Consider the following 12,066-nt stretch of genomic DNA (forward strand, 5'->3'; position numbering starts at 1 on the left):
CCCTTTCCCCTCTCCTTTGGAGGGATGTGTCCCCACACAGTCCCCACACACAGCACAAAGTGTCCCCAGAGCCAGGAGCTTTGGCAAAGTCCCCTCCTCACCGACTGAGGCTTTGCAAGGCTCCTGAATTAACAAACCCATCTCTCCATGAGCCAACTGCTACAGGCTCCGGATCAATGGAACAGGTAAGAGAGAAGAAAAGCAAAATAAATTTGCGTGACTGTTCCCTGACAGACGTTTGATTCCACAACAGGAACACGTCTCCTCTGGCTGGGCTGAGATCCTCAGCAATACCAGCCGTTCTCCTGTTCTCTCTTGAATTGCCAGTCATGCATTTAAAATTATCTTTAAACAGAGAAAGGAGGGAAGTGATTACCTCGGGAGATGCTGACTCAGAGGCGCAGTTCCACGGGGAAGAAGGAGGTTCCAGACTCCAGCTGCTTTCCAGGCTGCCAGAGCCCACCCAGGGAAGGATAAAACCCCCAGATTTTTCCCACTGGCTGGAAGGGACTCGCTCGTGGGTGTCACCTGCTGCCTTCCTCCAGATGCTCCTCACCCTCACCTGGTCCCTGTTGACTCCCAGGATGTTCCTCAAGAACATCCCAGGATGATCCTCAGCATGCAGCCATTTCCATCTCAGCTGGGACAGCCTGTGCAGTCTTGGTGAGTTAATCCATGGTATTTCACCCAAATTTGATGAGGGACTGATTTATTACATGGTGCAGACTGGCAGTGGGGACAGCCAGTGTCCCTGGCAGATGGGGGGACATGGCAGAGGTTTGAGAACAGGGAACAACCCCAGGGCTCAGAAGCCCAGGAGAGTTTCCTGCTCCCTTCTAAGGCTGCCCAGGGGCCCTCACCATGCTGGGTGGGAAGACTGGAGGTGGGAAAAGCCATTGAGCACTGGGAAGGGGAGCCAGTGGCCAGGAATGTTGATGGGGACACGGGGGACTCCCTGACCAGCTCACACCAAGCTTCTCTTCAGGTACCAATGGCTCTCCAGTCCTTGCTTGGTCTCTGTGCACTGCCTTGGCTGTACCCCCTTTCCCAGGGCTGGGGGACAAGACCCAAAGGAACCACAGAAGGAATCTCAGCATGCACCCCAGCACTGATCCAGGACAGCCCAGCTCAGCCCCTTCCCAGGGCTGGGGTCTCCACAAAGAGCTCCCTGAGGGACGCTCCTGCTGATGCCAGAGGCTCCCCTGGAATCTGCTTGGCTGCCTGAATGCAGCTGGGCTGGGCTGGTGGGAGCTGCAGCCAGGCACTGGCACACAAATACACCACAAAACAAATACATCGAGCCTGTGGGGGATCAGGAGCAGCCCACGGGCACGAGGAGACCTGCCCTGCTCCATCCCATCCCGTCCTGCCCTGCAGGAGCTGGCTCACCAGGAATCCCCCACGTCAGTGCTCCACCACTGAGAAATAAGGGAGGAATGTGGTGGCTCTGGCCCCAGGATCTGCCAAGTTTCTCTGTCAGAGAAGCAAAATGAGGACTCTGGAGATGCTGATGCCCTCACTCCGGTGCCAATGCCACCCTGGGGGTGACAATGAGGGTGCCCAGAGCTCCTGCCCCTGCACAGCCTCAAGGAGAGGATGGGGCACCCCAGCACCCCCAGGATGGGGGGAGGAGTACAGACAACAAAAAGGAGCTTTTATACAAAACACAGATAGATCCATCCCAGCTGATGTGAGAGGATAGGAAAGGGAGGAGGGAAAAGCAGCAGCTGGGATTTCGGAGAACAATGTGGGGAGAAAGAAGAAAGAGGGAGGAAGATGAGTGCGGTTGGGTCGCCCGTGGTTGTCAGCCCTTTTCGGGGGGAGGGCAGCGGGAAAGTCAGTGATCAGCCAGATCTGAAACCAGACAAAACTATTTCCACATGCCAATAAAACCCAGAGCATGGAGGGTTTGCAGGGATCTGGGGCCCCCATGCTGCCTCTAAAACAAACCAGAGGAGCTGGGAAGCTCACCCAGGCAGGCGCTGGGACATGGAAGGGAGCACAGTGATGGCATCTGACCTTTCCTTCCTCATCCTCCCCCACTGCAGCTCCTCCCTCCTGGCATTGTCTGTATCAAAGGGACACAACTGGGCAGTGCAGGCATTGCTTAGTGGGGCTGGTGGTGGTCCTGGGTCTCCCACACGAGTCACTTGTGAGTTGGGTGGGCTCCAGCATGTGGGATTGGGGATTGAAAGGTTGGAAGCATCCCTGCTGCCGTGGGACAGAGCCTGACGGTCCCAGCCCTCCCCATGCTGGGATGGGGACATTCTCCAAGCCACAGATGACAGAGACCTGCTCCCACCCGTGTCCCACCGTGTGGTGACCTCGGCTGAGCCTTTGCCTCACCCTGGCTGAGTCAGGCAGCCGTAACTGCCCGTGCAGGCTCTGGCCAGAGAGGGAAGCGGCTGCGCCCCGAGCCGCGATAAATCACCCAGCGAAAGCACAGCGCCCACCGCCCGCTGCCAGGCTGTAAATCTGCAGCAGCAGGAACCAGAGCCTCTTATCAGGAGAGGCCACATCCCTCCCCAGGCCAGCTCAGCCCTCGTGCTGCCCACGCGGGATTCCCGGGGAGAGGAAGAGGATGCTGGGTTACCCCGAACCGCCGGCAGCGCCCGCAGCCTTATCGGGCACCACGTTCCCTGCCGAGCTCTGCACCCCACACTCACTCCCACACCCAGGGGATCATCATCTCCATGGCCAAGACCCAATTCCTGTCCCTCAGCCTCGAGGAAACATCTTCATCATTTCCCTTGAGCTCAGCAAGCACAAGGGCAGGACGACTGTAATGTTTTCCTCTTTGTTGCAAGCGTTTAAGAGACCTTGGACACCCCAATCCTATGGGAACATCCTGTTCTGTGGGGAATACAGGAGGCAGAACTGGAGGCAGTGCTTCCATCCCTCTGGACATGGGAGAGGAGGATACTGAGGAACATGCCCAAGAACACACCAAGGAAGGTTCTTGGATACTTTGGGCACATTTGGAAACTGAGGGGTTCACCAGGCAGCCTGAAAGTCACTGCCACACTCAAGTCCAGGAAAAGCTGCACCCTCATTATGTTAATTAACAGTGGAGAAGGAAATCAAGCACAGGTCTGTGCCCCATCATCCCTTTCCACCAAGGCGAAGCCATTGGGCTCCACAGCCTTCTCCAAGGGAAAGGGTGACCAGAGTGACTTACAGAGGGTGGAAATTCCAGGTCTGCTCCCAACTATCAGAGCAAGGAGATGCTGGGACACCCCTGGATAAGAAGAGCAGGTGTGAAACACCAACTGCTCAAACCAGGGCAGGATCCCGTGGCATGGCCACCAGCAATCACAGGAGGTGACAGTCACACCAGAGCCCTGCTATAAATGAAGAGAGACAGGTCCTGATTGGAACAACTGGGCAGGAGTCAGAGCCTGATTACAACGAGCTGCTCGTGCATTTGCTGACCAGCTGAGCTGTGCTCCTGCACAGCTCGTAGGGCAGGGGTAGGATTATGCTGGAAATGGGAACATTCCTCAAAATCACAGCCCCTGCTCCCAATGGAGTGGGTCACCCTCCCCATGGCAAATGAGCCCACCAAAGCCAACAAGGCAAAAAATGGTAACGAGAGGTTTGGACTTTGAAGGCAGCGCTGAAAAGCAGGTCCAAGGTGCAGAGAAATGCTACCCTGAGTTTTAAATTAATAAAAACTGATGCAAACATCTGAGCTCCTGCAGGAGGCTGGGGAAAGCCCTGCCCTCTCCACTGCTCTTGGTCCTCTGAGATTTTCTCCCGTTCTGTTCCCACCCACAACAGGGTTTTATGATGGCATTGAACTCAATGTTCCCAGCACCTCTGGGAGTGCAGGACCTGCTCAGAAGGGTTATTTCAGCCTGAAGGGCAGATTTACCACAAACAAATCCAAATGGAGAAGCAGCTGTGGGGTTTTTGCACCTTCTGCCAAGAAATGTCAGGGCCTCCAGCATGAGAGGGGCACAACTTGTTCCTTCCTCTCTCTTTTCTCTTTCTTAGTAAATTAAAAATAATGGTGGTAGATGCCTCTTGGCTTTATGCTCTCCCACCAGAGCAGATTCAATTAGCAGCTTCCCTGAGTGGTAGAGGTGTGATTTACTCCCAGAATGGGATATATTAAGATGCAGGGCAGCAGGAAGTTTCCATCTGCCCCCCAACCAAATTCCCCAACCATTCCCACACTGAGGATCAGATAAGCTCTCCTGTTTCCTTTCCCCCTTAATGGGTTTGGGAGGTGCAGCCTGTGGTTTTGTTAAAGAAGCCTTGAGGACAAGTTCACCTGGGAGAACTCACACCAGATTCCTTTCTTCACACATCCATGGGATGCTCTCTACATCCAAAACCATGTCAGTACCCACCAGCTGGGCACAAGGAGCTTCACACCCCGAGCTGGCAGCCGCCACTGACACCAAAAACACCCCAAAATATCCCAGGCCCAAAGGGAATTCCCATGATAGAGGTGGGCAGCTGAAACCTTAACAGGTCCTGTATGAAAACAGCACCATGCCCCGTGTGAGGGGGTTCAGGCCTCTCAGAGGACCCAAAAAACAGTTGTTCCCTTTCCACACCACATCCCAGAGCCAAGTGCCCAGTGTGGCACTCCCGCTGCATCCAGGCAGGAGAGAACCATGCTCCACCACGATGCTCCACACCACTCACACCAAGCCCTCTGCATCCCACAATTCCCATTTGATTCCCCTTTAAAGGGGCTGTAATGCAGCGTGTATTTATACTTCAAAACAGCTTGTTTGTGTAATTGCCAAAAAAATGTAAAAAAAAAAAAAAAAAAAGACACAAAACAGCCCTGCTACAATGACTAATTAGCTCGCTCCTGCCTCGTCCCCTGTAAACAAATGTATTTGTAACCAATTTGCAAGCACTTTGCATAAGGGGCCCAGAACACTCGTGCCTGTTTGATGCATTTTGACATTAATTTGATAATAGCAGCTTAACAAGGAATCCAGGCTCCCCAGCTATAAATATGCTGCTTTTCCACTTCCTTTTATCTGCACAGTGAAATAATGTTTTTCCCCCTGCTGCAATAACCACCATCCAACCCTTTCATGAATGCCCTTTATGTCCTTTAGCATTTTCAAGGCTGCTTTGCTTTTTTTTTTTTTTTTTTTCCTCCTGCTGGAAAAAGTAAAAGGGTTTTATTAGTTGTATTTTTAATTCCTGTTCATTGGTGGGAGGAAGGAGAAGAGAGGACAGTAATGGTGCTCTGATAATGCAGCTTCCAGGAGACAGGGAGGAGAGACTTGTTTGTTCAAAAATACTGCTCCATCCATTTGTGCTTCCTAGGAAAAAGAAAGCTCATCCTTTTCCTTCTCTTCTCCACTTGCCATGGCTCTCTCTCGCCATGCAAGCCTGCACCACCACACCAAAAACCAAATTCAAGCACGGTGAAATGGGAATGGGACCCTGGAGTCCACTCTGATGGCAACCAAAAAGCACAGGAAGGGTTGGATCACAGGGCTACAGCTCATCCATGCCCTGACACCATCACTCCCTCCTCTCCTGATCCTCCCCAAGACTTTCCACCTCTCCCCATGGTCAGAACCTCACCCACGTGCTGGCTCTCCCTTGTGCAGTGCAGGTATCCTCCACCTCTGCCTCATCTGCCAGCCCCTGGGAGAGGCCAGCTCTGGGGCTGGGAAGTACCAAGCCCAAAATTAGCACCTTGGCAATTGTCAGCTGCATCCTGTGGCCACAGGCATCCTTCAGCCTCTGGGAGTTGAAGCAATCTGCCCTCTCTCCTCCACATCCCCTTCTCCCCTGCCTCCATGTCAGTGCCAGAGATGCACAAACTGCTCCCAAACTGACCTGGGGGTGAAGTTGCACTTGGAGCACAGACCCAGAGGACCTCTCCTCCTGCCATCTCATTGCTGGAGACCTCCCAGAGAATGTCCCAGCAGTGGAAGAACCAGGGCCTTTTGCCCCCTTTCCCTGACATCACTGCTTTATGTGCCCACCTCATGGCTGTGCAGGTGAGGGCAAACCCAAAACACTCTGAGACATCCGAGCAGAAAATCCCTCCCTGTGCCAAGCTGAGCTCTGCATCCTCAGCATTCCCACACCTCCACCCCACTTCTCCTTCCTGGAAACTGAGTCAGGTCCCTCCTTGCCAAGAGATAAGCTGGCAGAGGACATGAGATCAGTACCAAAAGGGAAGAGGGATGCTCAGCACAGGCTATCCCTGGGTTTCCTCCTACCAGTGTTTCATACTGACCACAGCTCTTCCAGCCATTTCCCCCGAGTCCTCCCCTGGGATCATGAATTCCAAAACCCCACAGCAAGTCCCAGCAATAAGATGGAGGCTTAGCAGAGTCCAAAAGCACATTCTTTCCTCAGCCTCCTCCCTCCTTATCTCCTTCCTCCCTCCCCCCAAAGCACATTTAGATAAATGTTATTGGAACAATAAAATCTATAACTTAAACACAAGCACAGGAGGGATGGAAGGAGGGTCTCCACTCCACTGCCTGGATGAGCAGACCTGCCAGAACAGAAAAACAGAGGAGAGCCCATGATCTCCTCTGGGAATAAAACCTTGGAACACTGCAGGCAGACATCCCAGCACAGAGGCTCTCCTACAGTCCCACAAGTCCTGCATGGACTCACTCACCTTTTTAAAACTGATCACACCCCAGTTCTGAGGCTTTTCTCTACTTCACCTACCTAGGGCAAGTTGACTTAAGCACACGAATACATGAGCTGCACCGTTTTCCACCAAGCTGCTCCTCCTGTGTGTTTATTTTGTGGATTTTCGTAACTCAAAGAAGGTGCTGAAGCCTGGCTTCTCTCTGTACCACTATCCCTGGGAACAGTAACACAGGGACAGCTCAACAGGGTGCACATTTTCTTGAGCATTGATCACACAGACGAGCTGCGTGGCTCCAGCACATCCATCCCACTCCCCTCCAACTCCTCAGTGTGGGTGGCAGTGGCCTTTCAGCCACCACTGCAGAGCTCCAGGATCCAGGGACCAGAGGTGGCTGCCAGGGCACAAGTGCTGCTGCCAAGGCAGGTTAATGCCTCAGGAGTTTCCTTCACCACAAGCAGCCCATCCTGCCCACTCCCACCTTCCCCCTCCTGCAGCCTCAGCCAGCCCAGCTCAGCTAAATCCATGCTGTCATGGTGCCATTGATGGCATTTTGGCCATCCCAGCCCACATTTCACCAGGCACCTGATTCTAGCCCTTGGCTTCACACAAAGCAGTGGTGCAGGTCCTGTCTGCTGTCCAGGGGCTGGAGCTGTCAGAGAGAGGTGTGGGAGGTGGCCTGGGGTTGCTCAGAGAAATGGACCTTCACTGTGAGTCACTTACCCAGGGATAATGGTTACAGAATCCCAAAACAGTTCAGGCTGGAAGGGACTTCAAAGCTCATCTCATTCCAACCCTGCTGCCATGGGCAGGGAACCTTCCACTAGACCAGGCTGCTCCAATCCCCTCCCCCAAGCTGGTACTGATGTTTTGTCCCACATCAGCACAGCTCAGCAGTTGGATGTGCAGAGATCCGAGGAGGAGAAGCATTTCCTAAACACAGAGTAGCTGCTTCTTCAGCTGAGCCCACAGCCACAAACACCACGGAACAGCATCCCCAAACGCAGGAGACCCAGGAGAACAGGGCTGTAACCCCAAAGTGCTCACCCCAGTACTCCCAGTGACACTCCACAGCTCCCAGCGCAGACTGGGGCTGCACCCAGGCACGGCCCAGCCCGCACATACCTTACCTGGCAATGCCAAAGCACTCCCCATGAGAGGGTGGCTTTGGGCTCCACATCGAGAGGGAAACAGGAAGCAGGAGGCAAGAAGACAGAGCTGGTTCCAAACGTTCCACTCTTTATTTGAAGTTTTACATGCCACCAGCGTACATGAAAGTTGCACATTCAGAACTGGACTCACTACAGGGACAAAGGGCCAGATGCAAACACAAGTGTCAAACGAGCGCACGCATGGAGGAGCCCCAACCCAGGAGCCTGCAGGGATTTGTGACCAGGCTGTCACCCTGATGGCACTTGGGGTGTCAGAGATGAACACCCAGTTTTAGGACCACCTCCCTTTGCCATCTCCAGAGTTGTGAGCTGGGTCTTCTCTCCTAGCGTGGCACCGTTCCCTTTCAATGTGCTAAATAAGAATTTTTGGTAATATCTCTACCAGAATTGAGGGTGTTTGGAGACCAACTGCCCATTTAATGCTTTTCTGAATTCCCCTTTCTATCAATGCCAGCAGTTTTTATAAGGAGAAACAATTTCCACCCGCTGTTTAGAGGGAGAGACGACAGAAATAAGGACTCTTACACTGACATTTTATTTTCAAAGAAAGTTTTGATAGAAAAACATTTTCCCCAGCAGCCTTGGGCAGGGAGTTGCAGCTTCCACTTCAAAGGACAAACTTCAAAAACAAATCCAGTGTCCTAATGGTTTTGTGCTACATTACTTAATTGTCATACAGCTAATTAGCAATGCCTGATTTCACATTCTCTGTACATAGATGAAGTTCACAAAAGAAGGGGCTACTTAAAAGAATAAATAAAACAAGGCACCAGGCAGCCAGGCTCCGACAACATTAACATAAAATGTTACACTTTACTATTTAAAAAACTGAAATAAAACCCCCATCATGATTAAACCTATATTGATCTGCCTTCCTTCAGATCTCAGAGCTTTGGATCTCTGCAAGGAAGGGGGGAGAACACAACATGGCAAGCGGGGGCTTAGCCTGTGCCTCTGTGTATGTATTTCACCAGCGTGCAGCAGAGATCTTTAAAATTCTAATTATTTCCCTATCACCAAGTAAGATCGGGATCAATAGATGGTACAGACTGACCCCTTTCCTCCAGTGTCAGGGGGAAATTAAAATAAAAGAAAGGGGAGGGCGAACTGAGAGCGTCAGAGGTCAATGCCACAAAACAATAGATATTGATGTCTCCATTCATTTCAAACAGCGGAAAGGTCAATGCCTCCCTTGCTTCATGTTTTATGGCTGAAATCCTGCTGCTAACAGCAACAATGTTAGTAGTCAGACCTCATCCATCCTTTTTTATTATTATGATTATTTCTAACCAGGTTAGCCATTTTGAAAATTTGACGAAAGCTGGGAGCAGCAGTGGGGGGCTGGGTAGGAGGAAAAGAGGAGAAGCTGTCCTGGAAATTAATGGAAGAGATGGTTTCCATTAGTTTTCAACTCTCCCTGTCCCCCTACCTGTGCCCCAGTTTGTCCCTCACTGCCCCCTAAAAAATGAAAAGGGCCTGAGGCAACAGCCCCTCACTATTAATCATTATTCCCTGTACAACATCCCAATTGGTTTCTATGGAAATGTTTCTCCTGCTGGAGTACCCTGGCTGCCTGTGCATCTCAAAGAGGCAGGAGAGCTGCAGTGGAAGGAGATTGGGCTCTGCAACACCCAGCACAGCTCCTGCACTGCTCTCCCAGCTTTGGACACTCTGCTGGGACCAGCCAAGGGGGAATTACATCCCCCTTAGACAGGTGAAACAACCCTTCTGCACTGGTTCACCCCACCAGTAAAGTCCCAAATTTCTACAGCCCTGCCCTAAAACAGCACTGCTGGAAGAAAGCACCCAGCACCTCACACAGACAGTTCCCACGTGCCTGCCCAGTGTCCCAGAGCTGCCACAGCTCTGAACATCCATGTGAGGGGACGGGTCCTGCTCTGCTCCCTGGGATCCCACACCCCTGGCAGAGGAGGAGGCAGTGATGGGAATTAAGCCCCAGTGAGTGGGGTTATGGCTCTGCTGCTCTCAGTCCACACCAGCCCCAGGTCTGCCCTCTGCTCCCCAGCAAGCAACACCTTACCTGGAGGGGAGGGTTCAGCACCTGGGGAGCTTCCTCCCCTTCCACAGGAAACAGGCCAAGCCTCACGATGTGTGTCTGGTTTCCAGGGTGAGATCCATGACTCCGTCCTACCCTGCCTCCTCTGACTCCCATCTTCTCCCTGACGGAGCAGTGACTACAGTCAGAGCTCTCCTGAAGGGAGAGACTGTCACCACACAGCCCCTTCTCCTAACAGAGCAGTGGATACACTGCCATTTCCTAAAGAGACCATGAAATCAGCTTTGCAAACAGCTGAGGAAGCAATCCTTTAACCTACAATCCTAAGAAACCCATGGGAACACAGATGACTTAGCCCCTCCAAATTCCCCACACCAGTGTCACTCCAGACCCTCCCAGCCTGCAGGAACCAAATGCCACTTTGCCAAACAAGACTTTGGACATGAGCAGAGCAGCAAACTACATCGAGTTTTACACAAGAAAAGAACTGTCCCAGAATATCCTTCTCCCACAGAACCACTGACACTTTAGGGGTGGTCAAAGCAAAGATTTCTGCTGCAGTTCCCAAAGATTGGAGGTTGCTTTGGAAGGCAGCAAGGAAAAGCCAGCAGGGACTGGGATCCTGCAGAGGCACTCCCTGCAAGAAGGGCACCTTCTGCAATTGAATTCATTTGTTTTAGACTACGGACAGCAGCATCAGCAGGCTCAGAGATCACCTCCTTAAATGCTCACAGATAGCAGGAGGGAGACTTCTGGGGAGATGGGAACAGAGAAAAGGAAGGGGGATTTCATATTAAATAAAATTCAGGAGCAGAACACCCCTCTCTCTGCTCCCCTCTCTTCCTCTACAGCTGCCTGCCTGAGCACTGAGTGGGCTCCGAGTCCCATCCACTGCTCTGCTCAGAACATATGGAGCTGTGTTTAATAGCCCAGCTCTGCCAATTGGGTACTATTAGGGTGGGTTCTTTTCCCAGTGTAAATGTTGCAGAATATAAATTGTAATTAACACCGATGCCAAAATAGCACTTAGAGAAAATAAGCACATTATTAACATCTGGTGAATCCTGCCTGGAGTGCAAAAGCAGCGGAAATTCTCACTCACCATAAGAGGATTTGTAGTAGAGATATCAAGCACTGGCCCGGAGTTGGGGAGCTGGGGGTGGAAGGAGATTTTAGCTCTTTATTACTATTTGGGATGCTACCTTTATCACCTGTGGGTGACCTTTCCTAGCCCTGCCTATAACTGGTAGCATCATAAGGGCTTGTGACTCACTTGCATGAATACAGATGCCCAAACATCATATCCCTGGCAAGAGAATAACAGCACTACAAAACATCCCTGGCTGCTGCTCCCATCCAGCAGGACACAAGGCAGGTGGACATGGATGTGCCAAGCCAAGTGTACAGTATGTTCCATCAGGTGACTGCAAGCCCAAGAGCAAAGGTTTAACACCAGAATCAAGCAACAGCTGGTTTCTGCACACCACTGTCCCTCAGTCCAAGTTTTCCATTGGAACAGGAAGAGGTGAGTCGGCAGCACTGCCAAGCTCTTGCTGATGCCACAGCTGTTTATACAGGGGAAATCCCGCTGAGGGTGGGAATGGCCTCACTGGAACCAAACACCAGGATTATTTCACAGGACTGAACAGGTCCCCTAAGGCATCAGAGAGCTGCCGCCACACCCTCGGCCTTCGTTCTGCCCTGAGGCCAGCGGCACAAGCAGGACAAAGCAACTTTGCCAGTGCTTCCAACAAGGAGGAGAAAGCAGCTTTGCAAACACCTCTGCCCAGTCCTGCTAGTTATCCTAGGGAAAAAACACAGACAAAAGCAGGTAGAGCTGAAGTGGCCTGAACTGGACAGAGCAGCAGCTCGTGTTCCTGCCAAAAAGCACATCTGATGTGTTGAAGTGAGGGAGAATGAGAGAAGAGAGGGATTCCAACAGGTGAGTAATATGACAAGAGGTAGAAAGAACGACCTCATGGGGGAGAGTGGGAGGGGAAACAGTGGCAGGAGCAGGGCAGCAGCTCCTCACACTCAGCTGCATGGAGCTGAAGCTGAGGCAGAGCCTCAAACACTCAAGGAGTGTTCACAGCTCAGCTGCAGCATTCCCCGGGGAGCTGGCCTCACATTCCTGCTGCCAGCTGCACTCCAGAGGCTGTGCTGGCTCCCTGTCCTCAGAGGGGAAGGATGAGAGCCTCGGGAAAGGCAGCAAACCACCAGGGGTTGGTCTCAGCAAAGCACAGACCTGTGCTAGCAGAGCTTGACACTCACCTGCTCTTTAC

Source organism: Vidua chalybeata, chromosome 16 (assembly GCF_026979565.1).
Source record: "Vidua chalybeata isolate OUT-0048 chromosome 16, bVidCha1 merged haplotype, whole genome shotgun sequence".
In the NCBI taxonomy this organism is placed as follows: Eukaryota; Metazoa; Chordata; class Aves; order Passeriformes; family Viduidae; genus Vidua; species Vidua chalybeata.